Raw genomic sequence first — 16,192 nt, 5'->3', positions numbered from 1 at the left:
GGGTGTAGAGCTATGGAAGAAGGTGATACCATTGAATTTTATGGGGTGGATGATTGTGGGGGGGGGGCGTAGAGATACAGTATGGAAGAGGGTGATACCATTGAAGTTCATGCGAGCCAACAAGGTTGTGGTCATTAAAATGTGGAAGAAATGAGAGGAGCAGCAGAAACATGAGCCAACTTGACGGGTCAATGATCTGTAGCTCTTTGACAGGGCGCAAGAGACGGCGGGGCGGGGCCTAAAGGCTCCGGGAACCAGAGGCCCATCTTTTACGTCCCCTCTCGGGTCCCGTCCCGCGCGCTGCCGAGGGGGCGCCGACGCACGCTCCCGCGCGCGCCCCGGCCCCGCCTCCCGCCGACGTCAGCGCGAGCGAGGGGCGGGCATGGGCGCGGCTCCCTCGCCCTCTCCGCCTCTGCCATTGGCGCCCCGCCGCGTCCGTCTCGCGCGCCGGCGCCCGCGATTGGCCGCGGAGAGCGGGGAGGGTGGGTGGGCGGAGTCCGGCGTTGACGCGGCGCGCCGCGGTGGGCGGGCGGTTGGCTGGTTGGCGGGCGTCGGTGAGGGGCGCGGGGTCGCCGGCCGGTGCTGGCCCCCCTTTCCCCCCTTGTCTCTCTCTCTGTCGTCGTCTGAGCTCCGGTGGGGGTGCGGCATGCGGTGAGGGCGGGGCGCGGGGACCCTCCCCCCGTCCTCCGCCGGGAGCCATGGCAGCGCCGCCGGCGGTCAGTCAGGTAAGGAGGGGGGGGAGGGGTGGGGGGCACTGCGGTTACTGGGGAGAGGGGCGCTGTCTCCCCCCCCCATCATCCACCATTGTAAACGGGGGTGAAATGAGGCTGCTGAGTTGATCCCTCCCCCTTCCATTTTCCATCTATCCTCCCCCATCAGATCCACCAACAAGGGGGGGGGGATAAGGCTGATCAATTAATCCCCCCTCCCCCATGAGATCCACCAACAGCTCTGTGATCAAGGGGGGGGGGATAAGGCTGATGAATTAATCCCCCCTCCCCCATCAGATCCACCAACAAGGGGGGGATAAGGCTGATCAATTAATCCCCCTCCCCCATCAGATCCACCAACAGCTCTGTGATCAAGGGGGGGGGATAAGGCTGATCAATTTATACCCCCTCCCCCATCAGATCCACCAACAGCTCTGTGATCAAGGGGGGGGATAAGGCTGATCAATTTATACCCCCTCCCCCATCAGATCCACCAACAGCTCTGTGATCAAGGGGGGGGGGATAAGGCTGATGAATTAATCCCCCCTCCCCCATCAGATCCACCAACAAGGGGGGGATAAGGCTGATCAATTAATCCCCCTCCCCCATCAGATCCACCAACAGCTCTGTGATCAAGGGGGGGGATAAGGCTGATCAATTTATACCCCCTCCCCCATCAGATCCACCAACAGCTCTGTGAGCAAGGGGGGGGGATAAGGCTGATCAATTAATCCCCCTCCCCCATGAGATCCACCAACAGCTCTGTGATCAAGGGGGGGGATAAGGCTGATCAATTTATACCCCCTCCCCCATCAGATCCACCAACAGCTCTGTGAGCAAGGGGGGGGGATAAGGCTGATCAATTAATCCCCCTCCCCCATGAGATCCACCAACAGCTCTGTGATCAAGGGGGGGGGATAAGGCTGATCAATTTATACCCCCTCCCCCATCAGATCCACCAACAGCTCTGTGATCAAGGGGGGGGATAAGGCTGATCAATTTATACCCCCTCCCCCATCAGATCCACCAACAGCTCTGTGATCAAGGGGGGGGGGATAAGGCTGATCAATTTATCCCCCTCCCCCATCAGATCCACCAACAGCTCTGTGATCAAGGGGGGGGGATAAGGCTGATCAATTTATCCCCCCTCCTGTCTAGTCCCCCTTCCCATCAGATCCACCATTGTAAACAGGGTGAAATGAGGCTGCTCAGTTGATCCCCTTCCCCCTCATCATTCTCTCTGTTCCTCCCCCCCCCATGAGGTGAGGCTGAGCAGTTTGTCCTCCTCCCTCCCCTTCTTTGTGTCATGTTTAACTCCCCCTCCTCCATTATGTCTATCTTCGGGAGGAGGAGGAGGGGGGGTGATGTAAGGTCTTCCATTTTACCTCCTCTATTTTCCTCTCTTCTGCCACCTTCTTCATTTTCAACCCTCCCCTCATATATTACTGTCATCATCTGTATTGTCCACTGTCGGGGGCATCACATGCACACTTTCTCCATATATAGGAGGTCTGGTGGGTTCAGACCCTCTGATGAACATCCTCTTCCCCTCCCCACTTCACTCTTTATCCCTCTCTCTGTCTCATGGCTTCACCATGGACCCTGGATGAACCCACAAGAAGACAGGGAGAGAGATACCCTCCGTCCTTCTTCCCCGCCTCCTCCTCCTAACAGTTTCTCAGTAATTAGTCTTGAATGGAAAGGAAAGCCCCCTCCTGCCATCATTACCACTTTGCCCCCATGCTTTTCATATTGCCTTTCTCAAGCAATAGCCGAAACACCTGTTGTATAGGATGAACCTCTACCCCGGCTGGCTTGCTGGCATTCTCCTGAGTTGTCATGGCATTTGCATGGCCTGTGTGTGATCTACGATATTTCTTTTTCACCGATGGAGGAGAGACAGGTTGTGAAAGGTTTGCTGTCATTTTATTGAGCTATTTTACAAAACTCCCAGGACGAGATCTCTGTATATCTCTCTTCCGAAGCCCGGGTTGATCTCTTTTTGCATTTTATTCCTCTCTCTAATTGCTGTGTTAAACCTCAGTAGTACCATCTGATGAACTTGACCTAAGCTAAACCCTCAGATGTGACTTTTCTCTTCACCGTGGCTGGGGATTGGGGTTTGTATTCAGTATTCTCTTCTGTTCCCTAATCTGGCTCTGTCCAGTGCTTCCACCTCTCTGACAGCTGTTTTCCCATCAGAAACCAGACTGGCTAAGTCATGCAGGGCTTATCACTTGTTTCCCCATTCCTGCTCTCCAAATCTCAGTCTCTTTTTTATAAAGAGAAGCTATATGAAAAGCTCAGCGATGCTCATATCACTGCAGCTTCTGCCAATGGATCTGTAGGGCTTCTGCTGTAGTGGATCTGTCTGAGACAATGGCCGCATTTTTTTTTTTTTGCACAATGCTCTATTGTTCTGTAGGAGATTTCAACAAACAGCAACCTAGTTTTTGACCCTCTGCGTCTCTTGGAATTCATAGCACTCCTTTTTCTGGGAGAGACTGGGAGCTGTTGGGCAGTGATACTGACACTAGCCCGTTGCAGCTATGTCAATTCTGTCAAGAATATGATAATTATAAATAGTAATAATGATTTTGTAATTGTGTCTTTGCACTGGTGGGATTCCTTCCATTAAAAAAAGAAATAAAAATAAACTAGCTTCCGTTGCACTGATGGCCTATTAATTTTCTTTCTTCCTCCCCTCTTAAAGTCAATTCAATTTGTTACCTTTCCTTAATCTTCTGTAAACCGCATAGAACTTCACGGTATTGCGGTATATAAGCTGTTGTTATTATTATTATTATTATGTGGAGCATGAGATACAGCCCGGTAAACGCTATGAGAGCAGTATAACAGAGTGTGTGTGGATACTTAGCACTTCTGCATTTTCTTGCATTATTTTGGCAGCCCTCCGCAGAAAGGAGTTTAGAAAACTGTAAAAGATTTCTGTAGACATTAATGCACTGCACATGTAAATCTAATGATAATGACGGTATTAGTTGTTATACCGAAATGCAAAAAACGGGCAGAAGTCTTGAAGGCTGCGGTGCAGAAATTTCTGCCATGGTCTGAGGAAAAGTTGACTTGCCCCTCTGCAAGATTTGCTGCTCATTCTTCTGTCCAAGCATGAAGCACATGAAACTATTTTCTTGCTTGTGTTGATAATTATGGGGAGGAGGGACTCGGCAGCCGAGTTGATCGTGTGGCCAAAATTGGAGTTAAGGGAAAGGTTCCACGGCTGTGACATGATGGGTAAAGTGCTTGACGGCAGAAATGTAGACAATACTGTTTCAGTAAGGATGCTGGGCAGTGAGGCCCATATTCTATAAATGGCGGCGGTAAGTGTCTTACACCTGCCTAACTTAATTGTTCTAATCGACGCGGTACTTGACCACGTCATTTAAAACCGATTAAAAGCTTGTTAAATAAAAGTAGACTCTGGTAACGCGTCTACAGCAGGACGCCTAATGGCGCCTTACATCTATGTAGGTGCGGTTAGGGGCGGAGTTGGACTTAGGTGCTGTTAGGCGCGATTCACTAAAGAGCTTAGATGCCTACAACATAAGATAGTAAAACGCTGTCCTCCATTGCAGGCGTCTAAGATTTTTCTTAGGTGTCGTTAGCCACGATTCTGTTAACGGCGCCTAAGTGTGGTTGACACGCGGCCGGCATCTTTTTTTTGTAGGAGATATAGGAATTATTTTGGTTCTCTCTATATCCATGGTGTACACTTACAAATGTCCTGGGCCCAAAAACCTAATTTGCAGAGTTACCGTAACTCATCTAGGACCTGCGTTCAGTACTAGTCGCCGTACCTTAAGAAGGATATGGCGATTCTCGAGAGGGTCCAGAGGAGAGCGACAAAAATGATAAAGGGCATGGAAAACCTCTCGTATGCTGAGAGGCTGGAGAAGCTGGGGCTCTTTTCCCTGGAAAAGCGGAGACTTAGAGGGGAAATGATAGAAACTCATAAGATCATGAAGGGTATAGTGAAGGTAGAGAGGGACAGATTCTTCAGACTAGCAGGGGCAGCAAAAACTAGAGGGCACTCAAAAAAATTGAAGGGAGATAGGTTCAGAACAAATGCTAGGAAGTTCTTCTTCACGCAGAGGGTGGTGGACACCTGGAATATGCTTCCAGAGGAGGTGGTAGAGCAGAGTACGACTTTGGGGTTCAAAAGGAGATTGGACGAGTTCATGAAGGAAAAGGGGATCCATGGGTACAATTAGAGGGTTACTATACAGTACAGAGTAGTAGAGTAATAGATCACCACAGGTCATTGACCTGGGGGGCCACCGCGGAAGCAGACTGCTGGACGTGATGGACCTATGGTCTGACTCAGCAGAGGCAGTGCTTATGTGCTTATGTAATCTCTGAATGGAAGAATTGTTTGCGCTCCGTCTGCTGCTGCTCCTATCACGGTGTTGGGCTGGCTGATGTGGTGCTTGCTCTACAGTAGAGAAGTAGCTCCTCTGCATCACAGAGGTGCGAACGCTGCTAAGGAGGTGGGCGATTTGGAGCTGTCCGTGTGAAACCTTCTGAATTGAGATTGGCTAACTGTGCTTGTGGTGCAAGGTTCTCTGAGTTAGTGTGAAGGAAGACCTGCAAGTTTGATCCACTGAGTCATGAAAACATGTCATGAAATAGCGCTTTTGAAGTTGTAGGTGGCTAGGTAGACCAATGTCATTTGGGGGATGGTTAGGACCTGGTTGAAGGAGTGATAGTACCTGTCCTGATTGGACAAAGGCTGAACTAAAATTCTGAGCGCAGAGATTTGTGACATATAAACCAGGCCAAGAGGAAAACCAACAGCACCAGCCTCAGTTGGGTAGTGATGTTCAAGGACTGGCTGAGGTCTTTGCCAGGCGACCTTCATGCTAGAGTCTGCTTCATAACGGATAAAAGAAGCTCCGATATGATCTAGGAGTGCTGTTAGTCTTAACTGTATTACTTTGTGAACTGGGCAGCTCGGGGGAATGGTCCCAGTGTTAGAGCCTTTCTCTTCTGGGTCTCCACGTCAAATCCTAGTTCAAGTGGTCTGTGTGAAATGCAGTTCCGGGAACCATTGCAGACTGTCACAGTGTCACCCCTGTGCTGGTAAAGGAAACCCTGCAGTGCCCAAGAAACGGGGATGGAGGCACGGACTGGACTGTAGGAGATGCAATATCTGTCCCCAGAGTTAGGTCCAGAGGATCCTTTACCCACCAGTTCTAAAACTGGTAAGTTGGTCAAAGCCTGTTCTAATCTCCCTAAAAAGGAGCATGGACTACCAGTCCCAGAATGCCCCAGGGTTGGAGCCAGGCAAACCAGAGCTTAGCTCAAGTGTTTTCCCTAAACAGCAGTCAATAGGGAAAAGGCAGGACGTCCCAGTCCCAGCATGCCTCAGGGTGGGAGCAAGGCAAACCAGAGCTGGAATGGGGAGCTCAATCAGCTCAGAACAACCCAGAGAGTTGATGACTTGAGCCAGGGGAGCTCAGGTGAACTGAAAAGGGAGTGGTTAGCTCACCCTAGCTCCCAACTACAGACTGAATGTTCCTTTAGGAAGTCTCCAGCATAAGGCTGGACAGCAGCAAGCAGTCGCCTCACCAAAGGTTCAGGCACAGTCCTTTAATTATGTGTTATGAGGATGTTATAATGGAGCCTGAAGTTGGGGAAGCCCCAGAGCCTTGCAGTATGGAGTTTGCAGAGTGTGGGAGAAGGGTGGACCTAGAAGATATGGAGGTCATGGAAATGCTGCCATTGCTGGAACAGAGCTGGCTGAAAAGAGAAATAAGTTTTGTTGGATTTCTCTGCTGAAATTGTTTATGAGAGCTGATTAAGCCCCAGCTAGAGTTTTCGTTTTGAACTGTGGGTTTTGTTTTCTTCTGTTTTGAAATTTCAGGCTTGGGGAAGAGTTTTCCTTTTCATGTTTTTCCCCCAAGCACTGCTAATTGAACACTGGGCACAACAGCTGAATTACAAGCCATGTACGTTTTGTTTTCTTATTGCTCATGATTTACCTGGTCTTCATACTTTGGGACAAGGCAGAAGCAACAGAAAGAATGAATATTATACATGTTTTGTGCAACATTATGGAAAGCTTATGAAACGGTAATAAGTTCTGAACTGTGTAAACCACAGGTGTCAAAGTCGATCCTCAAGGACCACAATCCAGCCAGGTTTTCAGGATTTCCCCAATGAATATGCATGAGATCTATTAGCATACAATGAAAGCAGTGCATGCAAATAGATCTCATGCATAGTCATTGGGGAAATCCTGAAAACCCAACTGGATTGCGGCCCTCGAGGACCGACTTTGATACCCCTGGTGTAAACCAATAAAGCACATTTTCTTTTTCCACCTTAAGCACCTGGGTGTTGGCTGCCTTCACTCCACTCCACTTACTCCAAGCCTTGACTTACCTCTCGGCCGAAGCCCATGTGCTCCAGGATAGGCCCTAGCTAGGGCCACGCCCGGTCACAAGACGCACTTAGATCATAGCTCCTGTTAGATTCCAGTATGTTTTGATGCACACCTCATTAGTGGCTTGGGATAAGAACATGGTGAGAGAACCACGTTGCCAAGAAGGGAAGCCAGGAAACTATTCCTCTATGCCTTGATATTTGAAAGGCATTTGACTGTTGACATTTCTGGTCACCAGGTAGTGTGGCTCTTATAGGGAGCAAGAGAAAGGAATACGCTAACTTCTTGGCATAGTATTATATCACCCAGCTTAAGGCCTTGATGGAGTGGTATGTAAAAACGGCAGGTGGGCTTTGGATTTCCCCTGAAATGGACTTTTTGATCCAGGGAATGCCATGTGTGGTCTTTGTGCCTGTGATGGAACAACTCAGGTTTCCTATAGTTGCGTTAAGAATAATTTGCTCTAGATAACAATGGTTAGATGGCCAGCTCTGAGCCAGAAAAGCCTTTGGAGGTTGAAGACCAAAAATGGAGCCTGTGGTGTCCCTCAGTTTTTAAGTGTCTCTAGAGATAGGGAAATGGGGCTTTACACTGGAAGTTTCTGTTTAGTTGTTCCATGTCTCTGTGGAAAACAGGGGACTCGTTTCTAGAGCCTAGGTTTATTGAACTTTTGAGTTTGTCTAAGATAAATATGCAGATAGGCAAGTCAATTTGGCATGGAGTAAACGTAGGGCCCTTTTTGCAAAGCTGCCATAGTGATTCCTGCGTGGCAAATGCAACGCAGCCCATTCAGTTCCTATGGGCTATGCCACATTTGCTGCAGACTTATAAAAGGGCCCCTTGGTGAGCTCTGAAACCAAGGATAGACATTTCAGAATCCTCTGTGGATGGCGCTACCCAGTTTTACCCAAGGACCACCTTGGCGTTGATGAGGCTCTGAGGGAACCTGAGGCTCTGAGGGAACCTTACCTCTACTTCTATCTGTACCCCTCAATCCCTTTGTCTGGACAGGTACCTAGAGGACAAAGGGATTGAGGGGTACAGATAGGAGTAGAGGTAAGGTTATAGGGACAGGATTAGAGGTAAATTATAAAATTAGTCAGAGACCACTGTTCAGACAGTGGGCCTGATGGGCCGCCGCGGGAGCGGACCGCTGGGCAGGATGGACCTCTGGTCTGCCCAAGCGGAGGCAACTTCTTATGTTCTTATTTCCTTTGGTGATTCTGTCCTGTGATGAGCACACATGGTGGCAACAGGTTGGATTTCTGATGCACGGGATCAGAGATTTCTGTACTGAACTATGCTTTAAGTGAGGCTGTCGCTGAGTCAGAAGCAGGGTGGTTAACCCCATGGCTGGCGGGCAGAGGGCGTTTTATTTGTCTTTTTTTTTTTCTCATTCATTGTTCTCACTCACATCGTTCTATGTAGACACTGATGCTTGCGAGCTGTAATTTGCAGTTAATGCAGTCCAAATAATATTAAAACAGTACAAGCTGCTTGTGCAGTCTCATGATGAATGGCTCCATTGGGGGATCTAAGGGAAGGAATAAGCAGAGCTCTTGCCATTTTTACTTTCAGCATTGAGCTGGGTCATGAGAGAGAAACAGCCTGGGCAAAGGGCTGGAGAGAGAGCGCGATCGAATATTGACGATGCTCCGTTGAGTGCCGTCATCTAAAGCCAAGCGGCAGTAACTGATACTTGGTGTCTTAATTTACAGGTCATTGAAACCAGCTACATAGGTACCAATGAGCCTGGCCAGTAAGGTATCACTGGTGCTGAGACACTCTGCCTCCATAGAAACATAGAAACATAGAAATAGACGGCAGATAAGGGCCCACGGCCCATCTAGTCTGCCCACCTTAATGTCCCTCCCCTACCTTTGCCCTGTGAATAGATCCCATGTGCCGATCCCATTTGGCCTTAAAATCAGGCACGCTGCTGGCCTCAATCACCTGTAGTGGAAGACTATTCCAGCGATCAACCACTCTTTCAGTGAAAAAGAATTTCCTGGTGTCACCACGCAGTTTCCCGCCTCTGATTTTCCACGGATGTCCTCTTGTTGTGGGACCCTTGAAAAAGAAGTTATCCCAGGACAAGCAGGCAGGTATTCTCACTAGTGGGTGATGTCATCCGACAGAGCCCCGATACGGACATCTTGCAAGCATGTCTTGCTTGAAGAAACTCAGAAGTTTCGAGATGCCCGCACCGCGCATGCGCCAGTGCCTTCCCGCCCGATGTACCGGGCGCGTCTCCTCAGTTCTTTTCTTTCCGCGGAGCTGAGAAGTTCTCTTCAATTCTGCGCTGACTGAAATTTCAGTATTTTGCCTTCTTTCCCCGCGTTTTATTGTTTTACTTACTTTCTTTGACTTTTATTTCTATTTAAAAAAAAAAAAAAAAAAAAGTTACAATTATTTCGTCCGGCGGTTCGGCCGGGCCGGCCTCGTGGCTGCGACCTAGCTCCTTCGACCTAGCAACGTCACTTTTCCGGCCTATGTCCCGGCCTATCACCGGTTTTAAAAAGTGCAGCAAGTGCCAGCGTGCGATTTCGTTGACGGACCCACACCGGCGCTGTCTTCAGTGTCTTGGTCCAGAACACGTTCCGAAATCGTGCCGGCCTTGTTCCACGCTCACAGCGCGCTCTTTTAAACGGCGCTGCTTACTTTGGGAGTCCATGTTTAAGATGGAATCTTCTAAGGAGCCATCTGCTTCGACTTCGACAGATGTTTCACCGGTCTGTTCGAAGCCTGCATCTGCGACTCATGCATCGAGCATCGTGAAGCCAGCATCGTTCACACCGGCTTCTGCATCGAGTTCAGCATCGGTTCCTGCTCCCGTCTCCTCGGTTCAGGTACCGCCTTCCACTGTTCCCCCCGTGGTCATAAAAGTGCCCAAAGCTACCAAGCAGAAGCACTCGACCACGAAGGAACGCGATGACCGTGCAGGAGGACCCCCTTTCGGTGCGGATCCCTCCATATCGGCATCGCTTAAATCCCTGCTCGAAGCTCAATTTGTTGAGCTCATGCGGACGATGGGACCGAGGCTTATCGCTAATATTCAGGGCGATACTACGGTCCCGGTCCCGGAGAGCGGTCCGCCCCCTCCTCCTCCTCCTCGTCGTTCGATTTCCCTGCTCGACGAGGGGGAGCGGCGGAGGGCGGCGGAACCCACTAGGCGGGCTTCCCTTTCTGACATGCCGCCTTTAGAGCCCATTACACCTCCACGTCACCAGGGTACTACTTCGGCCCCTGATAATCGGAGTCCTGGGCATACTGCATCGCAGGAGGAGTTCTTTCGCACTCCATACCAGACTTGGGTGGCACTGCGTGAGTCGGCATCGTTGCCTCCCATGCGCTCCACTGCATCGAGTCCAATCCATTCCTTCGAGGCTTCAAGGGATCGATCGATGCATCGAAGTTCACGTTCCCCATCCCGGCATCGGGAGGGGCATCGATCTCGACATTCTTCTAGACACTCCTCGCGTCATTCGGAGGTGTCTCCACAGAAGAAAATGCAGCGTATGGGATACTCATCCTCAGATTTATCCCAGCCAGAGGGACCGGAGTATGAAGAACCATCTACCTCATACTCTCCATGCCGCTCCCAGCTCTCCCTGGAACCGGAGGCTTCCACGTCTTCTAGTCCGTCTCGCCGGCCGGCCTTGGCGGATCAACTTTCCTTTTCATCCTTTCTCAGACAGATGGCGGATGACTTGGATGTGACCTTAGATACTGGGTCGAAGTACTCTAAGGAGTATCTGGACACCATGCATTTACCTCATCCTCCGGCGGAGACACTTCGGCTTCCCCTGCATAAGTTACTTGACCAGACTCTCATGCGGTGTTTGGAGACACCGTATTCCATACCTGCGGTACCTAGCAAGTTGGATGCTCGATACCGCATCGTGCACCACAAGGGGTTTGAGGGAGCTCAACTCTCTCATCAGTCCCTCCTAGTCGAGTCTTCCCTTAAACGTTCGCACCCCTCCCAAGTCTACGCTTCCGTGCCTCCTGGCAGGGAAGGGAGAACGATGGATAAGTTTGGTAGACGTATCTATCAAAATTCAATGATGGCGACTCGAGTGCTCAATTACAATTTTTTCTTCTCGTCCTATTTGGATTTTTTCTTGCCGGTACTCCGCAAGTTCACACCTTTCATCGATGCTGAGGCTCGGTTTGAGTTTGAGGAGGTGGTGGCGACCCTGTCCCAGTTGCGCCTCCAATTGATGCAATCCTCCTATGATGCTTTCGAGCTCTCGGCTCGTGCTGCGGCCTGCTCGGTCGCCATGCGTCGACTGGCTTGGCTTCGCACCATTGATATGGATCCGAATCTCCAAGACAGACTTGCAAATGTGCCTTGTGCGGGAGCGGATCTGTTCGATGAGTCTGTCGAGACTGTTACTAAAAAACTGTCAGACCACGAAAAATCTTTCCAGTCTATCATGAGGCCTAAGCCTAAACCACAACAGTCTCGTCCTTCTAGACCGCCTATAATCTACCAAAGGCGTTATCAACCGAGGCAGGCCCCTCCTGCGAGACAGCCTGCAAAGCGACAGCCGCCCCAGAAGACTCAGCAAAAGCCTCAAATGCCGGCTGCTCCCAAGGCTACTCAGCCTTTTTGACTCTCCTCCAGGGAGCATAACCGATCTCGTTCTGCCTACCCCATATTTTCCCATAGGGGGTCGTCTCCATCATTTTTGTCATCGATGGGAGGCGATCACCACGGACCTCTGGGTCCTCTCCATCGTAAGAGAGGGATACTCTCTTCATTTCCAACGGGTCCCCCCGGACCATCCTCCAAGAGAGTATCCTTCCAACTCCACACAGACCGCTCTTCTTCTCCAGGAAGCTCAGGCTTTGCTCCGGCTTCGGGCAGTCGAGCCGGTACCGGTGGATCAACAAAACCAGGGGTTTTACTCCCGGTACTTTCTGGTCCCGAAGAAGACGGGCGATCTGCGTCCCATTTTGGACCTTCGGGTCCTCAACAAGTTTTTGGTCAGGGAACGGTTCCGCATGCTGACCCTTGCCTCTCTTTATCCCCTCATCGAGCAGAACGATTGGTTATGCTCTCTGGACCTCAAGGAGGCCTACACTCACATCCCGATTCATCCGGCCTCCCGCAAGTTCCTCAGATTCCGGGTGGGACATCTGCATCTGCAGTATCGAGTGCTTCCCTTCGGCCTATCTTCGTCGCCCAGAGTCTTCACGAAGTGTCTGGTAGTGGTGGCCGCTGCACTCCGGAACATGGGTCTCCAGGTGTTCCCATACCTCGACGACTGGCTCATCAAGGCCCCGTCCGCTCCCAAGGTCATTTCGGCGACCTTGACTACCATTTGTTTTCTGCAGAGCTTGGGCTTCGAGATCAACTTTCCAAAGTCCCATCTTCAGCCCACCCAGTCTCTCCTCTTCATAGGGGCTGTCCTGGATACCATTCAACTTCGAGCATTCCTTCCTCCTCCACGCTTACATGCTCTCCTTCTACTCTGCCAGTCAGTGTCTTCTCGCCAATCCATCTCAGCGAGACACATGATGGTCCTTTTAGGCCACATGGCATCTACAGTTCATGTGACCCCTTTTGCCAGGCTACATCTCAGGATCCCTCAATGGACTCTGGCATCTCAGTGGACTCAGGTGTCCGACCCGTTATCTCGTCACATTGTGGTCACTCCTGCTCTACGGCAGTCTCTTCTCTGGTGGATGACCTCTTCGAATCTATCCAGAGGTTTGCTGTTTCATTCTCCTCCCCATCAGAAAGTTCTAACGACCGATTCATCGAACTATGCATGGGGGGCCCATCTGGATGGTCTTCGCACTCAGGGGTTCTGGACCAGTGCGGAACGACTCCATCAAATCAATCTTCTGGAGCTCAGGGCCATCTTCAATGCTCTCCAAGCTTTTCAACATCTGCTTCACGACATGGTGGTCCTTATTCGCACAGACAATCAGGTCGCCATGTATTATGTCAACAAACAAGGGGGCACGGGCTCGGCCCCTCTTTGTCAGGAAGCTCTTCGAGTCTGGGATTGGGCGGTTCGCCACAACACCTTCCTCAGAGCAGTCTACATTCAGGGGAAGGACAACGTCTTGGCAGACAAATTGAGTCGTCTACTTCAGCCTCACGAATGGACGCTCCACTCCGACCCCCTTCATCAGATCTTTGCTCAGTGGGGGACACCTCAGATAGACCTCTTTGCAGCCCCCCACAACTTCAAGCTGCCTCAATTTTGCTCCAGGATCTACACTCCTCATCGCCTAGAGGCAGATGCTTTTCTGCTGGATTGGAGCAAACGTTTCCTATATGCGTTTCCTCCTTTTCCTCTCATTCAAAAGACTCTAGTCAAATTGAGATTAGACCATGCCACCATGATTCTGATTGCTCCTCGGTGGCCCAGACAACCTTGGTTCTCCCTTCTACTTCAACTCAGCAGCAGGGAGCCAGTACTTCTTCCAGTGTTTCCTTCACTACTCACTCAACATCAAGGTTCACTACTTCATCCCAATCTGCAGTCCCTCCACCTGACAGCTTGGTTCCTTTCAACATAACTCCTCACCAGTTCTCTCAAGCAGTGAGGGAGGTCTTGGAGGCTTCCAGGAAGCCTGCTACTCGACAATGCTATTCCCAAAAATGGACTAGATTCTCTTCCTGGTGTATTTCCAATGCCACGGAACCTCAGCGAGCTTCCCTATCTTCTGTATTGGATTATCTTCTACACCTGTCCCAGTCTGGCCTCAAGTCTACCTCTATACGAGTCCACCTGAGTGCTATTGCGGCTTTCCATCAGCCTCTACAAGGGAAACCTTTGTCTGCTCATCCTGTGGTTTCCAAATTTATGAAAGGACTTTTTCATGTCAACCCTCCTCTCAAACCTCCTCCTGTGGTTTGGGATCTCAATGTTGTCCTGTCTCATCTTATGAAGCCTCCGTTTGAACCTCTCAACACGGCTCCACTCAAGTATCTCACCTGGAAGGTGGTTTTTCTAGTGGCCCTCACGTCAGCTCGTCGAGTCAGTGAGCTTCAGGCCCTAGTGGCGGATCCACCGTTCACCGTATTCCATCATGACAAGGTGGTTCTCCGTACTCATCCAAAATTCTTACCTAAAGTGGTCTCTGAATTTCACATCAACCAATCCATCGTGCTTCCGGTGTTCTTTCCAAAGCCTCATTCTCATCCTGGGGAATCTGCTTTGCACACTCTGGACTGTAAACGTGCTCTAGCTTTCTACTTGGATCGCACAAAGCCACACAGAACTGCTCCTCAACTTTTCGTCTCCTTTGATCCAAACAAGTTGGGACGACCGGTATCGAAGCGCACCATCTCCAACTGGATGGCGGCTTGTATCTCTTCCTGCTATGCCCAGGCTGGATTATCCCTTCCCTGTAAGGTCACAGCCCATAAGGTCAGAGCAATGGCAGCCTCTGTAGCCTTCCTCAGATCGACACCGATTGAGGAGATTTGTAAGGCTGCCACTTGGTCCTCGGTTCATACATTCACCTCTCATTATTGTCTGGATACTTTCTCCAGACGGGATGGACAGTTTGGCCAAACAGTGTTACAAAATTTGTTCTCTTAAGTTGCCAACTCTCCCACCATCCCATTGGGGTTAGCTTGGAGGTCACCCACTAGTGAGAATACCTGCCTGCTTGTCCTGGGATAAAGCAATGTTACTTACCGTAACAGTTGTTATCCAGGGACAGCAGGCAGCTATTCTCACGTCCCACCCACCTCCCCTGGGTTGGCTTCTCAGGCTAGCTACCTGAACTGAGGAGACGCGCCCGGTACATCGGGCGGGAAGGCACTGGCGCATGCGCGGTGCGGGCATCTCGAAACTTCTGAGTTTCTTCAAGCAAGACATGCTTGCAAGATGTCCGTATCGGGGCTCTGTCGGATGACATCACCCACTAGTGAGAATAGCTGCCTGCTGTCCCTGGATAACAACTGTTACGGTAAGTAACATTGCTATATCTTCCTTCGCCTCGATGTGGCCCGTAAGATACTTGAACGTCTCGATCATGTCCCCCCTCTCTCTGCGCTCCTCGAGCGAGTATAGCTGTAATTTGTCAAGCCGTTTTTCATATGGTAGATCCTTGAGTCCCTCCTCTCCTAGACTGCTGCCTCTGCTGTATTCCTGCCTGTCCTGAGAAGCAGAATTAGGGCTCAAGGATCGGACCCATCTCCCGGAGTTATTTGGCTGCATTTTGGGGATCCAGCCTCTCAAAGCGCATCCAAATGTTGAAAAAAAAAAAAAGTTACCGAAAAAGCATGTTGAGTTGCTGCCATGGTCCTTCTAACATCTCTCTCAGTGCCCCAGTTTCCTTGCTAGCTGTTCCGCTGACCTGTTCATCTGAAAACAGGTGCATTCTGGGAGGGTGGTATGTCACGAAAATTCTCCTGTAATGCTGTCTGACTCACATACCTGGAGGCTGAAGGTAAACAGTGTGGGAAAGGACTCCAAAGAAGAGAAAAGGAGCCTCCCATCCAGCGGCTTGCTTTCCTCCTAGCATGTAGGAAGATGCTGTCTGTGTCAGGATGAATTGGCTCCCTCGAAGAAAGCAAGCACGGGATCCTGGCCACACCAGGAAGAGACTGGTAAGAAAAGGCCAGAGCCTTCCGAGGTTGCCAGATCGGTGGCAGAGTGAACTTCACGCAGGCCCTACCGAACCATAACTTGTCTTAACCTGACACATTTCACAGCCTGGCATGCATTAGCAGAGGCGAGACAATAGGTTTGCGTCCCTTCAGTTTTGCTAGTTATCATTCAGCTAGGGGTTTATGTTCAAAAGGAAGATGTTCCTCCCCAGTTAAACCCAACTGAGCTGGCCTGCTGGTAATACTCAAGTAGCTTTTAAGCGGTTAGTGCTGCCGAATAATACCTGTTAGTATCCAGGTACAGTCTGGAGGGCAGAGCTGGAACGTAACAATTAGCAGTGATATTGGGGCTGTTCTCCCTGGAGAAGAGGAGACTTAGAGGGGACATGATAGAAACCTTCAAAATCCTTAAGGGCATAGAGAGAGTAAATAAGGACAGATTCTTCAAACTGAGGGGAGCCACAAGCACTAGGGGTCACTCGGAGAAATTGA

General features: G+C 50.3%; 1 protein-coding gene across 2 annotated transcripts in view; it reads left to right on the top strand.

Annotated features, from left to right (window-relative positions):
* Positions 1–523: 523 nt before the first annotated feature.
* EVI5L (ecotropic viral integration site 5 like) overlaps positions 524–16,192 on the top strand; it is a 98,718-nt gene continuing 83,049 nt past the window's right edge. For both annotated transcript variants that reach the window (XM_033924462.1, XM_033924460.1), the window contains exon 1: positions 524–725. The gene's annotated coding sequence lies outside the window, so the exon portion shown is untranslated. The remainder of the gene's footprint in view (positions 726–16,192) is intronic.

Source organism: Geotrypetes seraphini, chromosome 16 (genome assembly GCF_902459505.1).
Source record: "Geotrypetes seraphini chromosome 16, aGeoSer1.1, whole genome shotgun sequence".
NCBI classification, from domain to species: Eukaryota; Metazoa; Chordata; class Amphibia; order Gymnophiona; family Dermophiidae; genus Geotrypetes; species Geotrypetes seraphini.
Note: the sequence above shows the minus strand (reverse complement) of the source record. Positions and strands in the feature narration are given on the sequence as shown.